Source organism: Meriones unguiculatus, chromosome 18, assembly GCF_030254825.1.
Source record: "Meriones unguiculatus strain TT.TT164.6M chromosome 18, Bangor_MerUng_6.1, whole genome shotgun sequence".
Classification (NCBI taxonomy): domain Eukaryota; kingdom Metazoa; phylum Chordata; class Mammalia; order Rodentia; family Muridae; genus Meriones; species Meriones unguiculatus.
The window spans coordinates 26482079-26508753 of record NC_083365.1 but is presented as its reverse complement, the minus strand read 5'-3'; positions in this window follow the sequence as shown (position 1 = coordinate 26508753).

Sequence of the window (26675 nt, the reverse complement as noted above, 5' to 3'; positions counted from 1 at the left end):
AGAGATATTAATAAGGATTTCCCACACCAGGAAATCCAGAGTTCAAATATAGTCTCTGTCATTCTGGTACTTAATTTCAGGGATAAGAGTTTCTCTGCAAGTCAATTAGCATTCCAAAGAACCAGTTCACTTGAGACTCGGGAGCAGAAGTTGCTTTCTCTTCCAGCACCTTCTACTACCAAAGATTGATCTCCAACCAGCCCAGAAAGAAGACATGGTCCTGTGTAAAGACATTAAAAGTAGCATTGGGGACAAAATAAAATCAGTAACTGATTGAAACTGAAAACAACTGGCTTATCTAATGAATTATAGCTCCTTGATAAGACTTTTGATATTCTGATCACATGCGTGCAAACAAAAAGTAGTATGGAAAAAAAAAGCAAAAAACACATTTCAGGGACTGGAGAAGGGTCAGTTATTAAGAGCAATTGCTGCTCTTACCAAGCCTCTGAGTTTGGTTCCCAGCACCTACATTAAGAATCTAACAATTGTGGTAGGCTCCTGTCCTGTTCTGTTTTCCCCCTCTTCTGATGTCCAAGCCATTTGCATACTACAGAGAGCCTCTGAAAGAATCTACCCAGCAGGGTATCAAAGCAGATGCTGAGACTCACAGCCAAACTTTGGGCAGAGAGTATCAGTATCTTTCCCTTATGAAAGAAGGGGAAGATAGAAAGACCTGGAGGGGACAGGAGCTCTACAAGGAGAGCAACAGAACCAAGAAATCTGGGTCCAGGGATCTTTTCTGTGACTGATACTCCAACCAAGGACCATGCATGGAAGTAACCTAGAACCCTTGCACAGATGTAGCCCATGGCAGCTCATTATCCAAGTGGGTTCCCTAGCAAGGGGGACAGGGACTGTCTCTGACATGAAATCAGTGGTTGGCTCTTTGATCACCTCCCCCTGATTGGGGAGCAGCCTTACCAGACCACAAAGGAAGACAATGAAGCCAGTCTTGATGAGACTGGATAGGCTAGGGTCAGATGGAAGGGTAGGAGAACCTCCCCTATCAGTGGACTTGGAGAGGGGAATGTGAGGAGATGAGGGATGGAGGGTGGGGTTGGGATGGAATGAGGGAGGAGGCTACAGCTGGGATACAAAGTGAATAACCTGTAATTAATGTAAAAAAATTAAAAAAGTATCTAACAACTGCCTGTAACTCCAGCTCCAGGGGATCCGGAGAGTGACATACTTTCAGGACGCTACAGGCACATGTATTTACATGTGCACAAATCCACACACAGATATGTATAATTTTAAAAACACTCATTAAAAGAAAGGATTTTCTGCAAAGCATTCAGCTGCATATTTTGAGAAGCTGTGTTGTTGCCATTGAGAACAATAATAAGTTCTTTTCAGTTCATGGAACTATTACAAGTTAGTATGCATTTTTAATACATTTAAAATGTGTGCATGTATGTGTGATGTATATGTACTTAGAAATGAGAAAATAGGGATGAAGCAGACTTTAATTTGGTTAAAAAGTAAATAGTTTTATGTCCATGTTTAAAAAGCAGTGAGTCTCCAAAATCTTTATGTCTCAAAACGTTACTGGAGGAAATGAGACAGTGGGGAGGACATGATACAGTGGAGAGGAAGTGATACAGTGGAGAGGAAGTGATACAGTGGAGAGGAAGTGATACAGTGGAGAGGAAATTATAGTGGACAGGCAATGATACAGTGGAATGGACATAATACAGTGGAGAAGAAATGACAGAGGAGAGGACATGATACATGTGAAAGAAATGATACAGTGAGGAGGACATGATACAGTGGAGAGAAGATGATACAGTGGGGAAGAATTGATGACAAAGGGACTTTCATTATGTTCAAGACAACTCCCCTGAGGGTCTCGTATCCTAGAGCCTGTGTTCAAGTCTGTCCCTTTTTGGGTTCATCTAGGCAGTAGGTGGGCAGTAAGCAAATGTTCATCTATCTAGTCAGGAAATAGCTGTCAAATGCTGCACGTGCCGTGGGCTGGGTCAGTTGCCAGCAGTGTTGTGAGAAGTAACAATCAGGAATGTGAAGACAAGTTTAGATGAACTCACGGATCGTTATTTTGAAGAAATCAGGCAACATTTGTGAAGGCTGTAATGTGACAGTCCGTCTGATGTTTTCAAAAGACCAAACTAGAAATACGTGAAAGGTGTTCATGCTTTTTGTCCCAGGGGCCATCACTGAGTGCTTCTAGGGAGAGCACCATCATCTTTATAGCTTGTCCAGTCTTAAAAGACTTTCAAAGGGTGTAAGGATTCCAGTGACTGAGCCCTTTCTTCTTAGGCGACTGTGGTTATCATGAGTCATCAGGCTCCTGGAGGCAAGTGGGAACTTACCCTTTGACTGGAGACAGGCGAATTCTGTTAAGTTATCTAAATACAGCCATATTTCTTTTTGAGAACGGCTTAACTTTAAATATTTCTACATGATAAATATCTGACTTCTAATGGGGTCTGAAAAACCACTGATTCATTCTCTGACATTGTTTTTAAATAAGCAATGCCCAAATGTATATAATCTACACAAATATTCCACAGAATGTGTCATGTACATTAAAACAACTCTAGAGGGGATACTCCATTTATTTTTAGTAATACTCTTATTTCTGGAGTAAGTAGCTTGTTTCCTAAGGTGACTATTTTGTACACATCTGTCTAATTACTTTCAGGAGACTGACCTAACCTAAACTCCAAAGTGGGCCTTCATATAACGGTCTTTTCTCCCTCATATTGTAACTGGACCAATGGTGAAACAACAGTGATTGAAATAAAACTTGTTTGCTGCTTAGAAAATTGGGGAAATGAAATACATAAAGAGAGCAAATCCATTCCACCATCATTTACAGCATCTTAAAATGAAAAGGGTAGATGGGGAATAAGAGAAGAATTAGAGGACTAAATGAAGAAGTTAAAGACAATGTAGACAGAACATACCATTCACACATCACAGTAGGTTATTATATGTGTTATAAAAATAACCACACAATATTAGAAATTTTACTGTAAGCACATCTGAGAACTGACTTGTTAGCTATAGGATGTATTTCTTCTTTCATGTAAATTCCTTTATACATCTTGTCTTATGGATTATTATGCTAGGGAAGACAGTCTGATTGTTATGATGATTTCTGAGGTTTTTTTCCTAAGGAAATATACCGAACAAAGAAATGTATTGCTCTCAACTCTCTTTCTACTTGATGGTTATCTAAATATTCAGTCTGTTACAGCAAAATACCAGGAGCAGAGTAGTTCACAAGAAATGTAAATTTATCAGCCACAGTAATACAGGTGGAAAACTGTAAGATCCCAACAGTAGCCAACCCATCGTTCTGGTTCATACACCAGAGTCCTAGCACAGTGGTTCTCAGCCTTCCTAATGCCGCAACCTTTTAATGCAGTTCTTCATGTTGCGATGACCCCCCAACCACAAAATTTTCTTTGTTGCTACTTCATAACTATAATTTTGCTACTGTTATTAATCATGATGTAAATATGTTTGGAAATAGAAGTTTATCAAGAGGGTAGCAACCCACAGGTTGAGAACTACTGTCCTGGCAGGTTGGCAACTTGCTTTGCAGAATTGTTGGCCTTGAACTCAATGGTTGTTATGGTCTTCCTGACTTTGCCTTCTGGTTATATGTAGGTACTGCCACGCCTAAATAACTTGGGTTTTTTAAACAGTGACAGTTTGAAAATGGACAGTGTGGAATATTAAATAATTTGAATATAAAGTATTTTTTACATGCTGTGAAAGATGTGTCATTTCTAGCAATGATACATTAATTACATATAGAAGTTGGAATCTAGGTAAATAGATTTCAAATAATGTTTAAAACCACAAATTTTTTTTTACAAAATATTTTAAAAATTGATTACCAAGATAAAAGCACCACAAATTAATACCCTCCAATCACATTCTTTTCTTGTATTTTTCTGTTTTTCCTTAACATAAAGTCAAACATAATTTCAGCTACAAGTACATTCATTTTGTTTGTGACATGAGAAAAAGCATGAGTTACAATTTATTTTAAAAATATAGCTTATTTTAATATTTTACAGTTTTACTTTTAAAGAGGAAATATTATATTTTATGACAACTTCTAACTTTATCAGAATATTGGTAGAGCTTGACTCCTTATTAGGAAATTAGTTTCTTCCATATATGTGGAATTCACACATAGCATACTTGTGTTGATTGATGACTACATTAATTATTCTATAAGTATGTATTGAATAAATTGTTTAAACTATGATAAAAATGACCGAAGGCTCAACCCAAATGAAGAACTGTCTATTTGATAAAAGAACATAAGCTTACATGTGAGTGGCTCTTCCTCAATTAGACAGCTGGACAAAATTTTTCCTGTTGACGTGGGAACTAGACAATTTAAAAGCATGTTTCTTTTCTTGCATGGCCCTCTGGTCAATTGGTCTCACCTGGCTGGGTTATAGCTCCATAAAAGGAAAATCTGAAGAGTCTCTTTGTTAGTTCCATGTTTGAAATAAACACACTGAGTCTTTAAAAATGTTATGATTTTCTCTTAAAACTTACTAATATCATAACTGCACTAATAAAAGCATAATGTATATTATTAGGTCTGAACTCTTGACTGCAAGTATATGTGCATTTTAGAGATGGTCCCTGCACTAGTGTCATAAATGACCATTTTATAGATAGATAATGTTCTTAATCCATAATTCTTTATTGCTGATGGTTATTGCATTAGATGATGACCCTTAGCTATTAAGAGTCAGTTTTTAATATCACAACCATTTAGAAAGGTTAATGGACTCGGTTTTGCGATGTAACCTTTGGATGCTCCAGGTTGGGAGGTTATATTTGTGCTCCAAACTGCCAGAAAAATATCTACTTATTTCTTCGCTCCTATGCACTTTTAGTCATGTCATTTTGTTCAGTGACTGTGGGTTAGCAACCAAACGAAAAGCAACTGCTTGTGAAACAGAACACATTTCCAGGGTAGTAATACACTTTTTAAATACACATTTTATACTTGGCTATTATTTTCCATTTAGACATAAGAGCTGAAATTTAAGTTGATGTAATCTAAATCATTTGAGAAATAGTTATTAGGACCGTTCAAAATAAAAGACCAACAGTACAAGCCACAATTTCGTTGGCTAGTTTGTAAGTCCCTCATGGTCATGTGGAAGGTCATGAATTGATAACCACATGGCATCTTTTATGGATACCTGTCCACAATCCAGAATGTCCCACAGAATAAAATGGTTCTATCTGTGTTCAGTTAACTCCACTTCAGAAATCTAATCATGCTTCCATGGTGGTCATATGTCATTCACTTCAGGACCCATTATCCATTATTTTTTCTAACACGGTTTTATTCCCATTTATTCCATTCATTAACTGTGACTAGACTTTGCAGCCCAAATTCCAGGCACCTCCTTCCCATTACAGAAATCAGAATCACAGTGAGCAGAGAACCGCAGTGATGGTCTGCAGTGAATTGCGCTTTCTGTGGTTCCTCTGTGAACTGACTTAGCCTTGACTTTGTGGCTTACTTAAGCTGATGGGCTATCAGTGGGCAGGGGCTTGGAAAATGTTTATACAACAGGGTTGCCGTCACTTACTTGGTGCTTTCAGAACACAGGTACTGGGTGACAGGAATAGCCTCTGAGGTCTGATAAAGACCGTGGTTCTGTGGCTCACTTGGAACACGAACACCCCAGCATAAGAATGAGGCCATGCACTCATTCTACTGTTGAACTGGCTGAGTCCATTATCTAATTTTTATTGGCTCAAGTCTCTAGGTTCTTCCACACACACTCACTCAGACCTCAGACACACAGACACACACACACACACACACACACACACACACACACACAGAGAGAGAGAGAGAGAGAGAGAGAGAGACGCACACACTCATCAATGAAATAAAATAGTTAGATTTTAGAGGTTAACAGAATACCTGGTCTTGGAACGTATGGTTTTTCTGTTGGCAACTCACCAGTGATGTGCTATATGAATTATTCTAATAATACATAGCATGACTGTTTTTAGACATGACTGTTTTCATGTGCAGACCTGGACTACAATACCTTGCAAGTGTTTCTGACTTTACCATGTCTAGGTCAGAATCCACACTTTGCTGTTGTTCCATGGCTTAGGTTTGTGCCTAGCGCGCTGTCAATGGGTTGCCGAATGGTTGCTTGTGAGAATGACAAAGATTCTCACCAAGAAGTAAGTCCCTCTATGCTAAGATGGCACTCAAGTCCTGCTTGTTAAGTTATGTTAAATAAAGCAACTTCTGAAGCTGGGAAATCAGTTCTTCAAGCTAGAACAAAGAAACCTAGAGTTTCTCATAGCATATCGGCATTTCCACAATAAAAGAAAAAGAAAAGCCTTCAATCACCATAGGTGAGGGTCCCTGTGATGACATACAAGAGGGTATGAAATCTAAAATCCGCGGGAAAAAAAGAGCAGTGAAGGTTAAGTCATATTTCCCTTTTCTTCCCAGCATCACTCCGCCAAAGCTATCACAATCTATCCCAAGACTGTAAATTTGGTATTTTGTACATTAGAAGGTACATTCAACTGACAATACTAGGAAATCCATTTTTACAACTTAACAATTTCTGTCAACATTTAAAAAATGTTTTTGGTATCCATTTCTTGGGAGACCCATAAAGCTGACTTCCCTGGGCAGGCCTGGTTTCTGCTGTTTGTTCATCTCCTGACTATTTTTCTCTTCCATTTCACGGAAAGCTGTTGGCCATTTTCTCATCCTGTTTGGCTTGGTCTGGGATGTTAGGTGATTCAATATAATTAGGTGAGATTTTTATAGGCCCTCACAGGCTAACAAAATAATAAATGTGGCAGTTCAAATAATGACAATCATAGTAGGTCAAGCAAGAAAAAAAAGAAAAAAAGAAACAAGAACTGTGGACTGGAATTGACAGTTCTAGAGGTGCTGGTTTTTTTTTTTCTTTTTTTCATGTTTGTTTTCAGTTTTCTTACTGGTTTTTCTGTGTTACATGCAAAAATTATTACTGTTTCACTTGTTCCTGATTTTTTATTCTAATATTCAATGCACAGATTGTGCTTACTAACAAAAGAGACTCATATACTACTGCAAAATGGATCTTCGTTTTTGATATTATATTTATTCTAGAACCTTCTCTAAATAGTCTTTGGAAGCACACATTTCTTTAAAATATCTTTTATCTATCGTTTTTAAAATTAATGCACGCTTTTGTAGAAAGTTACAGAAATGCACAGATATATAAAGAAGAAAATTTCAATTTTCCACTGACTTACCCTAGGCAAAAAAAATTAGCTACTGTTACCCTTCTGTCCTTTATCTGTGACTAAATATGTAAATGTATGTGATATCTATACATTGGGAATCGTGCATTTTTCTCACGAACAATATGAATATGTCACCATGAACATAAGGGTTTATCACACTTCCAGTAGCAAAATGTTCAGCGGAATGATGTTAAAGTGAAATCATGACAAAGCTCTATTAAATTGTTACAGGACACTGAATGAGAGGACAAATACTCTTTAGATATGAAGAGAGCTTTTGTGTTTGGCTGGGAGCTTCTGAAAAAATTCTACTAATAGACACAGAATTGGCTGCAGGAATAAAGTCCTGTGAGCTACTTATTTGTTTGTCTGTTTGTTTATTTTCCTACTAGCTTTAAGGTGCTCTTCTCTCAGGTCTCACCCGACAGCCAGACAGCCATCCATTGTGTATCTCAGTTCCTTAGGTCTTTGTGCTCTATGGAAACAAAACAGCATTTTCCCCCTTTCTTTTTCATTTCTGAAGCCCAGTTCTGTTTAGGATTTTTTTTTCCTCAGCACTCAGAAATGTGAGCATCTCAAAGATAACAAGTCATGGGTCCCAGCTTGCTGGGCCTCTCCTTTTCTTTCCCACTCACTGCTAACTCTTTTTGTTTGTACGATATTCTTTTATTCTGAGCAATATAACACTTTGGTTCTTGTAATAAATGCCTTCATGTGAAGCAGTTCTGCTAAGAGAATGTTATTAGACTGTGCTCCCAGCCAGCACACCTCCGAACGATCAATACCAAGCCAGGCCTCAGCTCATTCCCTCTTTGCTTAAATTCCCTGCAAATGTGCAAGAGAAGCAGCAGAGGGTGTCATCAATCACAGACCACTGTGACATATGCTGAAACCTGACCAGGGCCGAGATGTTTTAATAAGGCATCCATTAAAACCCTCAAATAAATTGCAATTTGAAAACAGAACATAATACCAGCCAAGTTTTCCTCATCCATCTTGTGGCATGTCATGTAATGTAATTGTGTTGTTAATTTATCCAAGAACTTTCTCAGTACAGTGTTTCCTTGGCACTGCTTAATTTCCCCGTAGACTATTTGTGTGTCTGTCTGTGTGTGCACTCACATGTGAGAGACAGAGAGGGAGGAGGGAGCTTGCAACTGAAGGAGAAAGGAATGAGACGGAGAGTCTATGATTATTTTTTTGTGTGTGTTTATGTGTCTGTTGGTCCCGTAGAGGAAACAGTCACAATTTTACTTACCATGGCATTAGGCATTAGGTGAGAGCTATTCAGGAATTTGAAATGTTTGACATCTTGTCAATGGCCTCTGAGCGCCCCAATGCCGCCTGGCTAGCTCTGGCCTGTAGCAGGACCACTCCCTCCCTGCTTAACTTGCCATTGGCTTATACACCTCCAGAGGGCATCATTCGGCGTGCCTGTGGATCCATCAATAAATATTGACAAAGTGTACAAAGACCACTTAAGGTAATCACACTATAACATTCACAAAAAAAAAAAAAAAGGATACAACTTACTTTGGATTCCCCAGCTTTTGTCATATGTAAAAAGTTTTGGCAAAGGTAAAAGCTATAAATCAATACAGGACAATGCAAAGGTATGTCTTTGGGAAAAAATGTAAGCGATTAAACACACGCACATGCTTGAAGGAAAGATACAAGGAAGCAAGGGCTCATATAGATTTCTTTGTCTTTGGAGCATAAATCTAAAAACAAGTTACACTATTCTTCTTGTAGGGCTGTATCAGCAGGTTCCTCACCTTTACTTATTCTTCTGGGTTTCCTTAATCAATCTACACTCACATTTTCTCTGTGAGAAGCCACTGGAAGGCAGAGAGGAAATACACCCCTCACATTCCATCTACATCCAGACTGTCATGGTAACCGTGATGCCAATCAAATATTGGTTGGAGCCTCTCAAGTGTCTTTTTCAAATCTAAGGTGCTAAAGTGGTGTCTTCTCGCGTGGGTGTTGTTTTATTACCAAGCACAAAATAGTTGTCTGAGGGTTAAGGAAAACAAAACAAAAAACAGGCGGTTTAATCTAAAATATGCCAGTCAACAAATCAGTGCCCTTTCCCACCCTCTCATGATACGTCCTTAAGTGTAGAGTTTGAAGTTGGTACAAAGACCCTGATGTGCTAGCTGCGCGCAAACACCCCCACTCCAGCCTCCCACATAGCCAACTATTCGGTCATCACTGGGTTTGAGAGGTGCCAGGAAAAGCCAAATTAGTTCCTTCTCTCTGCTAATGGATGACCTTTGTGATTTGGTTCAGGTGCCGGGATTCACTTAGAAAGGCAGGGAAGGAGGGGAAACTCCTAAAATAATTTTATCTCCCTACGGAGAAGACGTCTGGCTACCACCTGCCCAATAAATGTCAACTGCATTATTGTTTTAAAACATAAGGAGCCTGGTTCTGAAGCACTGGAAGCAAGGTCCGGGTTGCAGGGGGAAGGGGAGGGGAGTCAGTTCAGAGCAGAGAGAGAGAGCCAGAACTGAATGCAAACTATTGACAATCACCCAGGAGAACGCGGCTCTCTCCCCAGGCACTCTGCGAGCACCTCAGCAGTTCCGAGAAGCGCTGAAGCTTCACCCAGCTTTCAGCCTGTGATGCTCAGTGGAAATCATGTTTGGTTTCCTGCAGTTGAAAATATTTTGAGGTTTTGCTAAAATTTGTTTGGAGCTGAGAGTGTCATACCCCAAGCAACATTCGAGGGATCTGAAGCAAGGGAACTGGAACGCACAACGAAGCTGCCTCTCCCTGTGGGAGCCTGGGCTGCCAACTGTTACCGACTTCTCCTGCAAGCTGAGCCCAGGTTTCCCAGCAGTCCATTGTAAGCTTCCTTTTTGCAAGACTCTTCTGCTATTTTGGCATTTTAATGTTGGCACCACCTCTCTTTATTTCCTTGTCCAGAATTACAGTCATTTCAAGAATGGCATACCAGTTACTGGATATGCCTTCTTTCCCTTCAGTTGAGGCTTGAAATGAATTCTTTCTTACACTGATATTTAGCTACTACCCTTGAAATGCATGGAAGGAATAGAACATTAAAGACACAGGACATGGACCTTTAATTCCTCTTGCGTATAGCAAGGGCAAGAATAAAATGTCAGCTCCCAAGGTGATTACACGGTGAGCGTCGACAAGAATGGAATAATTGTGTCTTAGCTCGGGAGTGAGAAATGTATACATGGAGAGATAAAACCGTATGGGAACAGAAAGTATACCGTAAACACATGTACAGCACAAAAGAATTCAATTGGTTGGATGACACAAGTCTCTGGCCTTTGTGGAAATCAATGAACTGCTGTTGAGGTGTCTTTTGAAGCCCAGGGAATTTGAAAGGATAAAGGCTTGACTCTTATCCACCGAGGCTTGTTCAAGTTAACCCTGGGATATTTTTTTTTTTTAGAAAGCTGATTTGTTTTCCATTTTGATTTCCTATTTCTCTCAGCTTCCTGATTTACAATCCTCCTTCTACGGCTGCCTTCAGCTAAGTGTGCCATCATTTAGCCTTCCTCTTGGTAATTAAATTCTGCTGGAATTGCTTATAGGCCCGGCCTCTCCCTTTATCTCCAATCTGCATCTCCCCGTTTCTAATGAGGGCAGTTGCGTTGGGCATGCTGTGAATGACCTTTCCCAGAAGCCGAAATACCTGGATCCGAATTCAGTGGGAGGTTTCACGTTTGTGCAAAATTTCCTCACGCTTGCTTGTGCATTCAAAGACTGATCCATAAAAATCTTCCAGAAGAGCCATTCTAATTTCAGAAGCCTGGTGGGATGAAGCCATGTGTTATGCTATAAACACCCCAACAAAAGAACTTGGATCGTACCATGTTCTGTTTTTTTTTTTTTACCCCAATGTAATTTATAAATGTTGTTGATTCTGCTTCACCATTCAGAGGCTCAATGCCTGTGTTACTCTCCCAAATTCCCTACTTTAAAATTCCCCAGAGACCCATAAGTTCTGGTTTTATTAAAGAAATAGGTTACCCTCACTCCTCCCACCACCCCCCCAACACACTCCCCACTCTTTCAAAAACAATCCCCATGCAAAAGAACCAATAAACCAACTCAGCCGCACACAATGATATTGTCAAGAAAACCTCAGGAGAAAACCATTTAAATTTCCTGGCATAAATCTCAGTCAGGCCTTGGCCAACCTTCTCCCGGGTAAGTGGCTAGCACAAGCCTCGTGCTAATTCTTCACCAAGCCTCTGAGTTTTTTATGAAAGCTACATTTTATCTGTTTGGTTATCTGCAGTCACCATGTAGCTGGAAGTGGACTATTAGTGCCACACGCATTTCTTTGTAGCAGCCACATCTCCTGGTTGACCCCCTTTTCGGGTCCTATTGAATTTCCTATACAAAAGAAATGAAAATGTTTTATATTTAATACAGCAGCACATAACAAGAGGCTTAGTTATTACACAGAAAGCTGCAATTTTCTCCTTTTGTTTCAGCTATTACTCTGAAGTTGAAATTTCCAAGTACTGATTTTTTTTTTTGCACGATTTTTTTATTGTTGGCTTTAGTAACGACAATGAGTGGGAATGCCACTTCTGTGCCACCTACGCTATAGAAAGGGGGCTTTCTGTTTAGACCTACTTATCCTGCAAAACACCGGCTTTTAAACCGGCATCTCAGCTGCTGGCAGACAATTTTTAAAAGCCAGAAAGGGGAAAAAAAATCCGCTAGGTAGAAAACATAGATTGAAGATACAGGAAAGTCAAGTTCCTTCCCGGGTCCTCTGATAACAAGGCTAGCAGGATGACTCCGGAGGTATCAGGTCTGCGTGCTGAGCTTGCCATGTGTATCATCTCATTTAGACATGGCAGCAGTTACCGTTAAAGAGCAAGAGGGCATTCTTAACAGGATGAACCTTGGGGCTTATCAAGGTCCTCGAATTTGTCCAACGTTGCCTTGCAAATAAACAGATGTTTGTTCTAATCGTCACCAGGACGCTGGGCTACCTAACTCAGAAGCATGCTCATCTTCCTTTGTTAATTTTGAGCTTCATTGTAAGAGCTATGAATTTTCTGTTAACTCTTTAAAGAATTAATTTTGTTGCCTCCTTATTTTAAATTTTAAGCTTATTTTCTATAAAACAACAACAACAACAAAACTTGAGATGGAGAGTTGCCTCAGTGATTAAGAGCACTTGTTGCTCTTGCAGAGAACCCAGGTTCAATTCCCATGACCCATGTGGCAGCTCACAACCTCCCAGGGGATTTGATGCTTTCTTCTGACCTCCTTAGGCACCATGTACTCACATCATGTACTACATACATGCAGCCAAAACACTCATACATATAAAATAGTAATAAATATATCCTAAAATTAATGTGAAAAAACACATGTACTCAACGAAAGTCACCAAATCTATTTTTCTTTTTTCTCTCTCCACCCACACACATACATACATTTTTATACACACGCCCTTAAGTGTTTATTTCAAATGGTTCTTTTAAGCCACCTAAAGTTAATTTACAAGTCTGATAACATTTATCCCCATAAGAATCATAAAATAAGCCACACTCAACATTATAATTGAATATATAATATATATGCAAAATTCACTGTGCTTGATACCCAACTGTTAGTTAATAGGCTTATTCTTTTGCTTTTTGACCTGGGATCTAATCATGACTGTATGACCTCTACATAGCACTCCAGCCAACTGGATATAGCGTGAGCTCTTCACAGGCTAAAAGAATTAAGGAAAAGGCCTGTGCCTGAGAGCAGAAATAATATGGATTTGCACACTGTTGGGTAGGTCCACACACTCCCTAGCCTCTTTGCTTTCTGACACTCCTCGATGGCCGCCTTCTTTGACTCTGGTTCCATAGGCACAGGTCTGCACAGTAGCCCAGTAGCCCTCCAGAGCAATGTACAGTTCTCCAGCCTCAGAACAACTCATGGCTGTCGTAGTCAGCCCAGTCCGCCACCTCGCTGAAGTTGCCTACACTGGTGCCGGCCAATGCTTTAGTGCCTTTTTCCCATTGCTCTGATAGAATGCCCCAAGGAGAGCAACTTAAAGAAGAAAGTGTCTATTCTTCCTCACAGTTCAGAAGTGTACTTTGTCATGATGGGGAGGCCAAGGAGGCAGAAACTTGACGGGACAATTCACATTGTGTTCCTAGTTGGGACAGTGACTAAGGCTGGCATGTCAGGCTCTCTGTTCATGCAGAACAGGGAGCCAGTGAGGAGACGGTGACACCCACAGTGGGTAGGTCTTCCCAACTCAGTTAATGTAATCAACCCCCACCCCCACCAGGCACACCCATGGGCCATCTCCCAGGTGGTTCTGTCAATTGACCATTAACAGTAACCATCACAACAAACATGCTTCTAAGCCTGTAACTCCTGACACCGCAGCACTCGAAAAGTTATTTCTCGGCAAGAAGATTGGCATAGGAATAGGAAACCTGAATTGGGAAAAATCAAAGAGAGATTGTGGGGAAGACAAGAAAGAAGTATCAGATTGTAATCATATATAATCGTAACAGCACTAAGTGGAAAGGTATGTTGAGTATTTAGCATACATGGTGAAACAACAGAGATTTAAATGCCATTTTCCACCGCCATCTTTATAATCATTTTCCCAGGTAGGCTGCTAATAGTGGGAGATAATGGGTATTACAAGAGTTAAATATCTTGTCTAAGATTATCTGAATAAGACAATGTGTTACTCCTGTGTTTAAATGTACTGAGTAAATTAGACAAATTAGCTAAGACAAATTAGCTTATGGTGTCTGCATTTAAAGTCCTGCTTTTTGAAAATATGTGTAACAACATTTTTTTTCTGGCACAATATGCTTTTTCTTATAGTGTTTTGGATGATTCATATATTAACTTACATGAGGCTTTGTTAAATCTAATCAAAATGTTCCCATATTCGTTATTATGCTTCTTGATATAATTTCTTCACATCGCACAATGTCAGCATGTCCCATAGTAAGATTCTATCATTTGGAATCTCACAGGCTGTTGGGTCTATGTCTCAGTCTTCATGTTTGTCTTAGTCAGTTGAAGCCACTGTAACAAACTGTAGCAGACTAACTACTTTATAAGCAACAGCGGTTACTTCTTACACTTGTAGATGCTTAAAAGTCCGAGACCAAGGAAGGCACCAGCAGGTTCTGTGGCCAGTGATGACTACACACTCTCTGCTTCATAAATAGTACCTTCCAGTTCTGTAATTACAAGACAGAGCTGTCCAAGCCCCCTGGAGCCCTTTAATATGAACGCTAATCTCGTGATGAGTGTTCTGGCCTAGTGACCTAGTCACCTCCCATAAGTCCCACCTCTTCCTACTGCAAAGTCAGCCATTACGCTTTACTATATGACTCAGAGAAGATACAAGCATTTAAGATCAGAGCTTAGCCATGCTCATTTTACCAATGACCCTTTCTGGAGATAAAAACAGAAAAAGAAAGCGAAGTCGTTATGCTCATACCCTTAAGAGGAAAAGTCAAAAACAAACAGACCCGAATTTGGCCCCAAATGTATCATTCATGTGTTAGTGTTTGCCTCCTCACAAACATGACATAATAACCTTGCCACTTCCTCCTTGAGCTCTGGGCTCTAGACAGATCCTGACCAAAATACTGATTTGATACATGCTTTGTGAGCCATATGACCTCAAAAACATTATCATCACTTTAGGAAATGACCAGAATTTGCAACAGGCCCCAAAATGTTCCTGTACATAAGTTGTTCTTTGAAGCTTGAGAACCTTTTTCATTAAGCCTCTCTGCTGCTCCATTTCCCATTGTCATTTGGTGGTGGATATGAAGCTGCTTCCTTAGTTGGACTCTCAGGAAGGATCAAGTTTCCCCTGCATATATTATGACATTTTAAAACACAGTTGGTTTAAATGCTTTTCTTCCCACAAGGTGTTAATGTACCTACAGACAGACTCTGCTATTTATCCTCTTCCAGTGACATGTTCCATACTTACCACGAACTGAGTTCTTTCCATATTAATTTGTCCAAAGGTATGTTACTTAATGACTAGATACTGCTTTCATATTGCCAACAAATTAGTTGCTGAAAACTTCCCTTAACAAATTACAAATTAAGAATCTGAGATAGTCATTGTAAAGGACCTAGCAAATTACTTATCAAAAGCTACATAGCAAATCAATTTAATTTTTAGAAGTCAATGCAGGAGACGGCATGGGAAATCTCATGGGAGCAGGGGAGATCACACAATTCTCTTTCACTAATGCAGCAGTCAGGTTGGGAGTCAAAGGGAGCTGGGAACTCATCCCTACACAGAGAAAGCACGAACACAGAAGAGGAGGGACATAAACATTCAAGAAGCTTGGGATGGGACACAGAAAGAGGAAGGCGTTGCGACTGAAATAGAAGGCTCAGCTGAACTCTCAAGGTCTTATCTATGTGATGAGAAGACAGATGGTTCCTATCTTATTTGCATCATAATTTTCTTCAAGCCAATAGTTTTACTGTAAATTTATTCATTACTTTCTTTGTTTGTTTGTGTTTTTTTTTTTTTTAAGAAAAAAGATGAAACACTCATGTTTTTATTTTTCTAGATCAGGAGTTTAATTTTCACGTGAGTCATTTGTGTAGTGCCTGGTGTGAAAGACAAACCTTCTACAATAAAGATCATGGTGTTTTATATACCTTTCAAAGAAAATGGCATTCCAGAAAAAAAGGACAAGCAATTTATTTTGATACTCACAACAGCATTGTGAAACAGATAAAAATGGTGCTGTAATTACAAAGACAAATAGGCAGATATGGTAAATTACCTTTTGATCCCAAACACGAAAGACCGCTAGATATACACTGTTTTCTGCCTCTTGCCCATACCAGTCTACTTACAGAATTATTATATGTAAGTGGCCCAGAAAGCAATTGAATCTCTTGGCAAATGATCTGAGAACCTTAAGTGAAGGGGGAAACCCGCTTTTGTTAGAACACACCCATGAGGATTCCCTCAAAATGAGCATGGGATTCTGAGTAGAGAGTACCCTGAAGACACAGGAAACTGTTTGTAAACTGGTTTCTGCATACTAGGCTGCGGTTGACAGGTCCTATATACCTATTTCAGAAGTATGCTTTTTCAGCTGAGTGCAGTGGCGCATGCCTGTATTCCCAGCACTCTGGGATGCAGAAGTGGGTGGATCTGAGTTCAAAGCCAGCCTGCTCTACAAAGAGAGTCCACAACAGCCAAGGCTACACAGAGAAACCTTGTCTGCAAAAAAGAAAAAGAACAACAATAACAACAAAAAAGTATGTTCTTTTGGGATAGGATTTTGGTTCCAATGAATTTCTTTGTATGCTAGAGACATTGGATGACCACAAAGGAATAAGAGCCAACAAAACTAGATGTCATGAGATCATGCCAATAAGAAACTAGAGCCATTATTGAGGTTGGGGTCTTTCTGACATATGATGTTCAATCCTTTCTTGAATATCCTTAAGCCATCTTCATTTTTATACATGGATCACTAATTAATGACAAAGGAGAATGAGAAGATACCGAGTATTTGGGTATGCTGAGTATTTGATTATTTGAATATATTAGTATTTGAGTCACATAGATTAATATAACCTATGTATAATAGAAACATAGGAGTTTAAACCATACAAACATAGTCATCATGCAATTAGGGAGATCAGCACCTCTCTCTTTTGAAAAGTTTTTTATTTTGAGAGAGAGAGAAAGCACTTATACACATGAATACAAGGCCTGCAAAGGCCAGAAAAAGGCTTTAGATCCCCTGAAGCCGGAATTACAGGTAGAGATGAACTTCCCGACATGACTGCTAGAATCAAACTTAGTTCCCCTGCAAGAGCAGCAAGCAAGCACTCTTAACCACAGAGCCAGTGCTCCAGACCCAAGACCCAAGATACCAATACCTAACAGATGAGATAATCTCTAGGCTTGAGGTCGTGGTAAGTGGTTATAGAACCTAGAGTGAGATCAGGAACCTGTAAGATTCAGTAAACTGACTCTATAACTGTTGATAAAATTATCATGCTCATTTTCATTGACAGAACTTAACCTGTTAATGTCAAGAAACCATTAAAATTGGAAGCCATAGCACACATGCCTCCAGTTACCAAAGTGTCATGAATATAAGGTTTTTCTCCTTCATTACTATTTTAAAAATGAAAAGCGTAGATTACTCAAGAGGGTGCCTCAGCTGGTCATGATAGATTTGAATCCAGCTTTGTAAGTGAATTGTGTGTGGGCAGGTGATATTTCCATAGATAATCTCAATCTTTCCCCTTTATTAACTATTTTCATTGAAAGAGCAGTTCCTGTTGGAGATCCCTCTGCCAGCAAAGCAAAGATTGGCTTACCCATGAGACAGGGAACGAGCAGAGAACCTATATTATTTTAGGTTTCAAGCTGGCATTCCTGATCTACTGCTTTCATATGTAACTCATGTTTGTGATGGTTAGAATCTTTAAATAAAACATCACAGGAAAACATGTTCCCTGCACTCTGCCCAAAGTTTGGCTATGAGTCTCAGCATCTATGTTAATACCCTGCTGGATAGAGTCTTTCAGAGGCCCTCTGGGATAGGTTTCTTTCCTGTGGTCTGTTTTCTCCCTCTTCCGATATCTGTCCCATTTGTCTTTCTGAGTGAGGATTGGTCATCTTACCCAGGGTCCTCCTTCTTGATTAGCTTCTTTAGGTGTACAGATTTTAGTATGATTATACTATGATATTATCCTATGTCTAATATCCACTTATAATTGAGTATACACCATGTGTGTCTTTCTGTTTCTGGGATAACTCAGGATTATGTTTTCTAGTCCCTACCTTTTGCTTGCAAATTTAATGATTTCCTTGTTTTTAATTGCTGGATAGTATTCCATTGTGTAAATGTACCACAATTTCTGCATCCATTCCTCAATTGAGGGACATCTGGATTGTTTCTAGATTCTGGCTATTGTGAATAATGCTACTATGAACACAGTTGAGCAAATATCCTTGTTCCTCAAGAAGAGCAACAGAACCAAAAAATCTGGGCCCAGAGGTCTTTTCAAAGACTGATACGTCAACCAAGGGCCATTCATGTAAATAACCTAGAACCCCTGCACAGACATAGCCCATGGCAGCTCTGCAAATGGGAACCCTAGTAAGAGGAACAGGGACCATCGCTGACATGAACTCATGGGCTGACTCTTTGATCACCAACACCTGAGAGGGAGAACAGCCTTACCAGTCCACAGAGTAAAACAATGAAGCCAGTACTGAGGAGATCTGATAGGCTAGGGTTAGATGGAAGGGGAGGAGGACCTCCCCCATCAGTAGACTGGGGAAGAGTCATGGGAGGAGAAGTGGGAGGGAGAGTGGGATTGGGAGGGGCTGAAGGAGGCAGCTAGAACTGGGATACAAAGTTAATAAATTGTAATAAACAAAAAAATAGTTAATTTCATAGAAAAAAGAAAGCATGTAAATTTAGCCTCAGAAGCTTTTTTTACCTGAGTTTTAGTTTGATTTGATTGGTTAGAACATCAAAAATGGCTTTGTTTCACAGATTAAATTGTGGACAATTTATGAAATGAACCAAATCCATAAATACAATTATTTTTGTTGTTGTTTCCTTTTGTTTGTTAAACAATGTTTGCTTTGGAGCAGAGTCTCTCTATGTGGACCAGGTTGCCCTGAGCCTTGTTTTGTAGCCAGTTCAGTCTTGAATTTGTTATCCTCTTTGCTTCACCTTCTCAAGTGCTGAGATCATAGTTCTGAGCCACCACACCCACCTAAACAATTTTGACCAAAACACGTTCATGTGCTGATATGAAACAAATGTTTTTTTTTTAAATATATCAACAGAGATGTTTGAAATTGACAAAACTTTTATTTTCCCAACTTTAGTTTAAGTGAATCAAAGCTAAATAATGTTATTCAAAGTAAGTGTGTGACAAGAATTATTACTACCTATTTGCTAGGTCTTGGTAGCCTTCCCAGAAACTGTGGCCATGAATGACTGTAATGCTGGTGGCAAAGCCTTTCACATGGCAGGCTGTCTGTCATTCTTTTCTCTCTGTAAAGATGAAGAAGCACTTAGTCAATTTCTTAGATACAGAGCACTAAAAATATTTTTTGATGATGAATCATTCTATGATATTTTGGCAAAGAACTCCAACAGCAGGAAGAATTGAATGCCAGTTCTCAACACAACTCATTCCTTGTCTAACCACCTATTTGTATAAATAAGGTTTTCCCCGTTCCTGTAGGTATAAGAGAGAAGATGAATAGAACCGATGCTGAACCCTGTTTAATTCTGGCATTAAAACTTACAAGTGCATATTGCATTCATCAACTGAAAATAAAGCAGACACATCCATTCCTCTTAAGAAATGTGTGTCCAATGAAATAGTAAGGTCTCTTATATATGATGGGTATAGTAAAGTACAACCCATTCCCACTGTTTAATCATTTATTTACTGTTCTAAACAATGTTTATAGGGATAAGTAAATCTGAAGTGATATTTCAACTATAAAGCTTTATGACAAAATGTGAAATAATATTTTAATTCGCATACTTGTTGCAAAGAGGTAACATACAGCAATGAATAAAAATGTGGAGAATGAATGTGGATGTTAAGATAAAAATCAGAAGATTAACTAAAACTGAAACTTAAGGAGTTAAAGGAAATCTATGATGCTCCCAACCTTTAGACTGTCATAGAGGCTGCGTCACGTCACGTGAAACCTAATGAATACTGTACAGCAACACACACACACACAATTTCTTTTACCCACATTTAAGTAGATTAAAATAGATTTAAGTAGATTAAGTAGTTAAAATCTCAATGATGTTTGGACTTCTGTTCAATGACAGCAGAAACAGCAAGTCAGGAATTGCCTTTATTTGTGATATTTTAACATGTAACAAAACATTTTACATGTCAGATTTAAAGATTTTAGGGCCTTGGGATATGGCTTAATATAAAAAAGTATTTTTCTGCGCAAGCGTGGGGACCTGCATTTGGATCGCCAGGACCCATGTAAATGCCAAGCAGATATAGCGGTTTGCCTGCAATTCTGTCTCTTGAAAAGCAGAGGCAGAATCCCTAAGGCAATTTGGCTAGCTAGACTGGTCTTACCAGCGAGCTCTCAGCTCAATTTTGAGAGCCCGCCTCAGTGAATAAAATGGAGATTCATCAAAGAAGATTCCTGGGTTCATATGACCACAGACATACATGTGCATGGATATGCTCACATATTTCTACACACACACACACACACACACACACACACACACACACACACACAACAATGAAATGACAGCCATTCCAGGCATAAGAGAAGAGGAGGTAGGGAGAAAACATTAAGTGCCAGGAAGGAAAAGACAGGAGAGCTATGAAACCAAGAACCTTCTTCCATCATGGGGTGAGGTTCTTCAGCTATGGTTAGGTCTGCACCCAACATCTGCCAAAGGCCTCCTGCTGTGAGAACATGCAATAAATATACACCTGAATAACCAGGTTCCTCACAGCCTTAGACAGGCTGAAGCTAAACCAAAAGTACACCCCTTTAAGACGCTATTGTTTTCCATCGACATAGACATTCTGAACCCAGAAGCTCAGCTCTGCAGTACTCGCTGCTGGTTAGAAAAACTAACACACGTGTGTTCATATGGAAATGCCGCCCTCTCCAGCACCCTTATTTTTCTTTTCCAGTGGAGTTCAACAGACATGATTAATATAAAATTTAATGGGGATTTGGCCATGGTCCAAATGTACACTAAGCAAAAGGAGCTGGGGACATGACAGTGTGCTGACTCCACAGAAAGTCCCTTTGTGCCCATTAAGAAGAGTTGAGTAAGGAGTTAAGGATGAGAAGCTAAATGCTATCCAGATGTATTAGAAAATCGCCTGCTCATGAATACAGATGCAACCACAAATGGTCATCTATAGAGAACTGAAAGGCTATGTTAAGGTACAGCCTTGACAGGAGGCAGGTAAGTGAAGCCAGTGACCCTAATTCATTGTAGGCAGTCTTGAAAATACAATTACAGGCAACATTTTGGGGTCCTCCCATCAAGTGATGCCCTTAATATGTTACACTAATTCAAGTGAGCTCCACAGCAAACCACATGAGATTGCCATTGGCCCCCCTTTGTGGAGGAAGGACCCCAAGCACAGAAAAGGTAATCCACCTTTTCAAAGATCATCAGCCTTTCTGATCCCAGTCCCCTGAACTCTATGAAAACTTTGCTGTTGTAGACAAAGAAATGTATACTTGAAGGTAAGTTTTTAAAATATGGCAAGGGCAGATGGAAGAGGGAGTTGGGGATAGTTTGGCCCTCTGCCTAGAATTAAACATTCGCTAATTTTCTTTATTCTGTTTCTAAGTAAATGGCTCTAACACACTTATTTTATTATCATTATTTCTATCTGACATGCTGTGTAAGAACACCATGATTTAAAATATCTTAATAACAACCCAAAGAAAGGAACTTAAAAGTGATGTTCAGAGAGAAAACAGATGGCGACCAAGTGGAAATTTTGAATTCTTATATTTTTGTGTGGAGAGAAGATGTAGTTGGTAAAAAAGTTATGCTAATAAGCAAAATGTTCTTATATTGTTTTGAGCTTATTATTCAAAAACCATTTCAAGATCTTTAAAGTGTTGAAATAGTAACCAAAAGTAGATTGCCTCAAAACAAACTCTATGCTTTCCTGAAGATTATCTTTAAGCAGCTTTGTGAGACTCCAAGAGTTCAAAACTAAGACGTCACCAATATGATAAGACAACCTCTCATTGGGTGAGATGTCTTCCTTGATATAACATGGAAAAATATCATGCTGTCCACGTAGACACAGCCCCCATGCTGAAAGGTTTTAAAGATTGTGTAAATTTCTCAGTCTAAAGACTGGGAATCTAAAACACTGGAAGCTTTTGGGATGGTTCTCTGATGGCCCTGGAGTGTTTGGCAGCAGCTGAGGTTTCAACTTCCTTGAAGTTCTTGTCCTCACTCAGCAGCCCTACTGTCCTTTTCTTCACCCCTTTCTGAATGACAGCTGTTTCCTTCCGTTTGGCTGTGGAAATGGTACTTTGGGATTAAAAAAGAAAGAAAGAAAGAAAGAAAGATAAGCAATCTCCCAAACCCCTACACAATTCTACCATAAGGATTTATTCATATTCCTGGTCTGACCTCGTGTTATCCTCCTAATCCAGTGATGTATTGTACTGGCTGCCTGCCACACACAAGTCTACACTGGGACATCCTGTTGGAGGCAAAAGGCCAATGTGGCCGGTTTCTCAGCAGCTGGATTGACGTACCCAGACCCCAAGGACAGCAATCATAGGATGTGCACGTGTGTACTTTGTAATCACCCTCTATACGCATGCATGTGAATGCACACGGGTATCCTCTGAGCTACATATGCTGTGACAGATAGGTGACACTTAGAGCCACACAGTCGTGTCCACCCTCCCCCTCAGTCTGATGTCTTTAGTCCTAAGTCATACATCTTCTGCTTCACCTTCTGTCCCTCACAGTGTAACAGGCCTTAGTTCCATCTCCGGGCACTCCCAGAGCATTACCCGAGCCTCTTTACTGCACTGACACACGCGTGTCACCTGGAGGGCCCAAGAGCACTAGCGTGCCTCCTGACTTGCCAGAGGCAAGCGCAATGTTAACCAATACGCTCTGTGTTCCTGGGTTGCTCACTCACACAGCATTTTTTTATTTTTATAAGCAAGTAGGGGAAATACCAGTGCAAATGGATATCAATGCAAACCTTAGACTTCCAGACCTGGAGGTTTAGCACAGCTTTGCCTCTCCTCTATAAATCACTGTCCTAGATTCTGCTAAATCTAGCTAAGGAAGCTATATCAATATTTTGTCTGACAACACAGACACAGTTTGGAAACAAGTGAGGCAAAAAAAAAGGTTACAAGCCCTGGAGATTCTTGGATGTTTCTCTAAATCTCCTATGTAATTAAAGAAAGCAAATTTGGATGGAATTTTAACAGATTAAAAAGAGAGTTGTAATGAAGCCAGGATTTCCTCTTGAAGAATTTTTATTCAAAAAGTGTCTGGGATAGCTGTGTACTCATGATAGCAGTGTGTGCTTTAGATGGAAAAAAAATATAAAGTAATTTCTGATGAAGAGATTATTTTAAAGTATGAATATGTGATCTACATGTTTTAAATATCAAAATAAGTAATTAACTTTCAACATTCTATTTGATATTCAAAAAATGTCTGTCATTCAACATGTGAGTCTTACTGTTATTTATCTCACTTTCTTGCTTTAAATATTTGGAGGTTTCCAATTTGAGACCATAATATGATGATAAATCACTGTGATCTGGATAATTTTTTATCAAAAATAAATTTCTTGCTATACCCATGAAATCTCAAAAATATGGTTGCCTGAACAAAACCTGCATAATGACCATCCCAGTTGACATGACAAAGAGGATGGGGAAAATCTCGCAAGGTCTCACTTCTAGATGAAGAGCTACAGCAACCAACCACTGTTGAGAGAGGAAAAAAATCAGTTTTCTCCAGGGACCAGTTGTCTGATAGGTTATTCAATCCCAAGTGGTGATGGACACATATACATATAAAAGCAACACCAAATATTCTCAACAGTGTGTGTGTGTGTGTGTGTGTGTGTGTGTGTGTAATAATTCAAAATAGGTCATGAGTTTGAAAGGGAGTAGGAGAGAGGAGAGGAGAAGAGGAGTTGGAAGGAGGGGAGAGAGAAGTTAAAATGATTTGAATACAGTAATCATGTGTGAAATTCTCCAAAAGTAAATAAATGTGATGAAAATGCCATAAATTTTCTCCTTTCCTGATACCCAATGGTCAAATCTCTCCCATGTCACCTCATTGATGAAATGGCACATGTGGGTCTTTATTAATGGCATTTTACTCAAATAACATTGAGGTCATTATGCACAGAATAGCCCTAACTTTGATATATTAGGAAAAAAACCCTAAAACCTATGTGTGATGGAGAAAAGGTAAGGTAATTTGAAGACAATTAAAAGTGAAGTGAAAGTAGTTCTAAACAGTATTTTGAGCACAGTAGAAAGACACCATTACAAGATGATCTAAAGATGCAGGCCCGAGAATTTGGAGGGGGTGAGGCTTTTTTTTCCCTTAAATATAGTAACCTCGCGATGGATATTATATACTAGAAAGCCCTCTCAATTAGTGTTAGCCATGTGTACGCTGTCAAGCTAAATTTTATCTGACTCAAAAGGCAATTCTGACCCTCTAACAGATGAAATCATTCTGTCTCTAGTGCTACACCTGTGCCTTCTCACAAATAACACAATTGTTCTGGCCACACGCTGCTGTATTTTGGTGTTTACATGTTATTTCACTCTATTAAACTGGGAACACCTTGAGAGGTAGAAACCATCTATGGATCTAGAACTAAGTACATTCTCCTACTCAAATAAATGTTTTATGAGTTGGTGGATTGATGGATGGGTAAATGGAGGGAGGGAGGGATGATAGATAAGAACATTAAATTGAATATTCAACTCTAAAAATTACACACTGTGCTGAACCATACATCAGCTTTGAATGTTCCCTCAAGACTAAATGTTTCCCTTTCCTTTCAGAAACACTAAAAAATAAAAAATAAAATTTCTGAACAATACTTCCTTTAAGTGTTCTCTTCTCTCCTTAAATAAAGGTAATAGTAAAGAGTAATTCTAAATGGTATGCACCAGCCTATCCATCCTCTCTGGGGAGACATGTTTGTGTTACATTGCCAAGGTTGGCCTCAAACTAGAGATCTTTCCGCCTTACGTCTTGAATATATACCTGACAGGAGTGCGCTACCATTCTTTGTAACATGATTATATAAAGCATTTTGAAGTATTTTAAAGCAGTTTATTCTACTTAAAATAAATCTGTGCATGGAGATTAGAACCCACCAGGAATCCTAATGGTCGGGCAGACACTCTTCAAAATCACTAACAAAAATTTAAAGTTGTATCTGACAGCAAGTGAAATCTGTCAAGGCTTTATTTGTAGTATAATCCCCAACCAAAAATTTCTAAGGAGTTTACAACCAACGTGGAAAACAACGCACTAATCTCAGAGTATTGTTTTTGAGGTAATATGTGGAGGATTTAGAGGGTTAAATGACTTTCATGTGCAAGTGATAGGAAATTGTTTAAGTATTTACAGTATCCATGTAGGATAAAATTTCACAATTACTTGTAATATATATTTAATAGTTTATCAAATCATAGCAAATTATAAACATGGACTTTGGATTATTGTAGCTACCACTGATCAAAACAAATATTTCCCTCCTTCACTCTGAGTGGCATAGTAGTTAGTTACAAAATTAATTACAACCTAAGTCTTCCTCCCAAACAACATTTTAATACAGAGAGGACATTGCAGCTTTTGCTGGGGTTAGTGGCTTTGAAGTTATAAAAACAAACAAACAAACAAAAAACCTGTTATATAATATGTGGGATTATTTCCAGGTGGAAAAATAAAAACAACCACAAGCAATAGAAAGCAAAACAGAAGCCCATGGGGATTAGAGTAGGTGCCCACCACTCGGTCCCAGCTCGGTCTTCTCATTTCTTGCATATCTGTTCCAAATCCCACCACTTTCCCAACAGTCCAACTCCATAAACTCTGCACAAACACATTTGCCCTGATGTGCAGGTGCCATATTCCCTGAACTTTTAAAAAATCTCATGTGGGACTTAGCCATCATTTTATCAAGACTTAGATTGCTACCACCCTGCAGACTCTGAGCTTTGCCTACCTGTCTCCTTATTTCTCCCAAAGACCTTCCCCTGTTACGACCAAGATTGCATTTAGCCCTAGCTGAGCTCTTCACTAGGAAGTGGGTACTCTGACCTTTTCCTAACTCTTAAGTTTCCTGCCTACCTGATTACCACTCTGCTTATTTTATATTAATGCTCTTATTTGAAAATGTAGTGTCTACCATTGTGCCTACTTCATTGCCTATTTATTCCTGAAACATGTTTTAATGTGAATTTTGAAATTTTAAACGAAAAAAAAAAAAACTTGTCTACCCATCTCATTAATTAAATGGTTCCTTCGGTTGTTGTATTGTCTGATAGTGATTAACCTCAGCAAGTTCTACAAGTTCTTCTTGAATGCCATTGTCATGCTGATGTTGATGATCAATGATGTCCTGCTTACCCAATTTTTTTTTTCCTTCTTCTCCCAGTCACCTCTCTGTCCTTCTTATGGATCATTTTTCCTCTGTTCATCTTTTATGCACACCTCAGTTTGTGCTTATTTGCAATTCTGATTACTCTTTAATTAACCCATTTGTTTCAATGGCCTAATATACTAACTGACCCCACAAACACATGAGTGGTCACTCTCTGACCTAAGTTGACCATT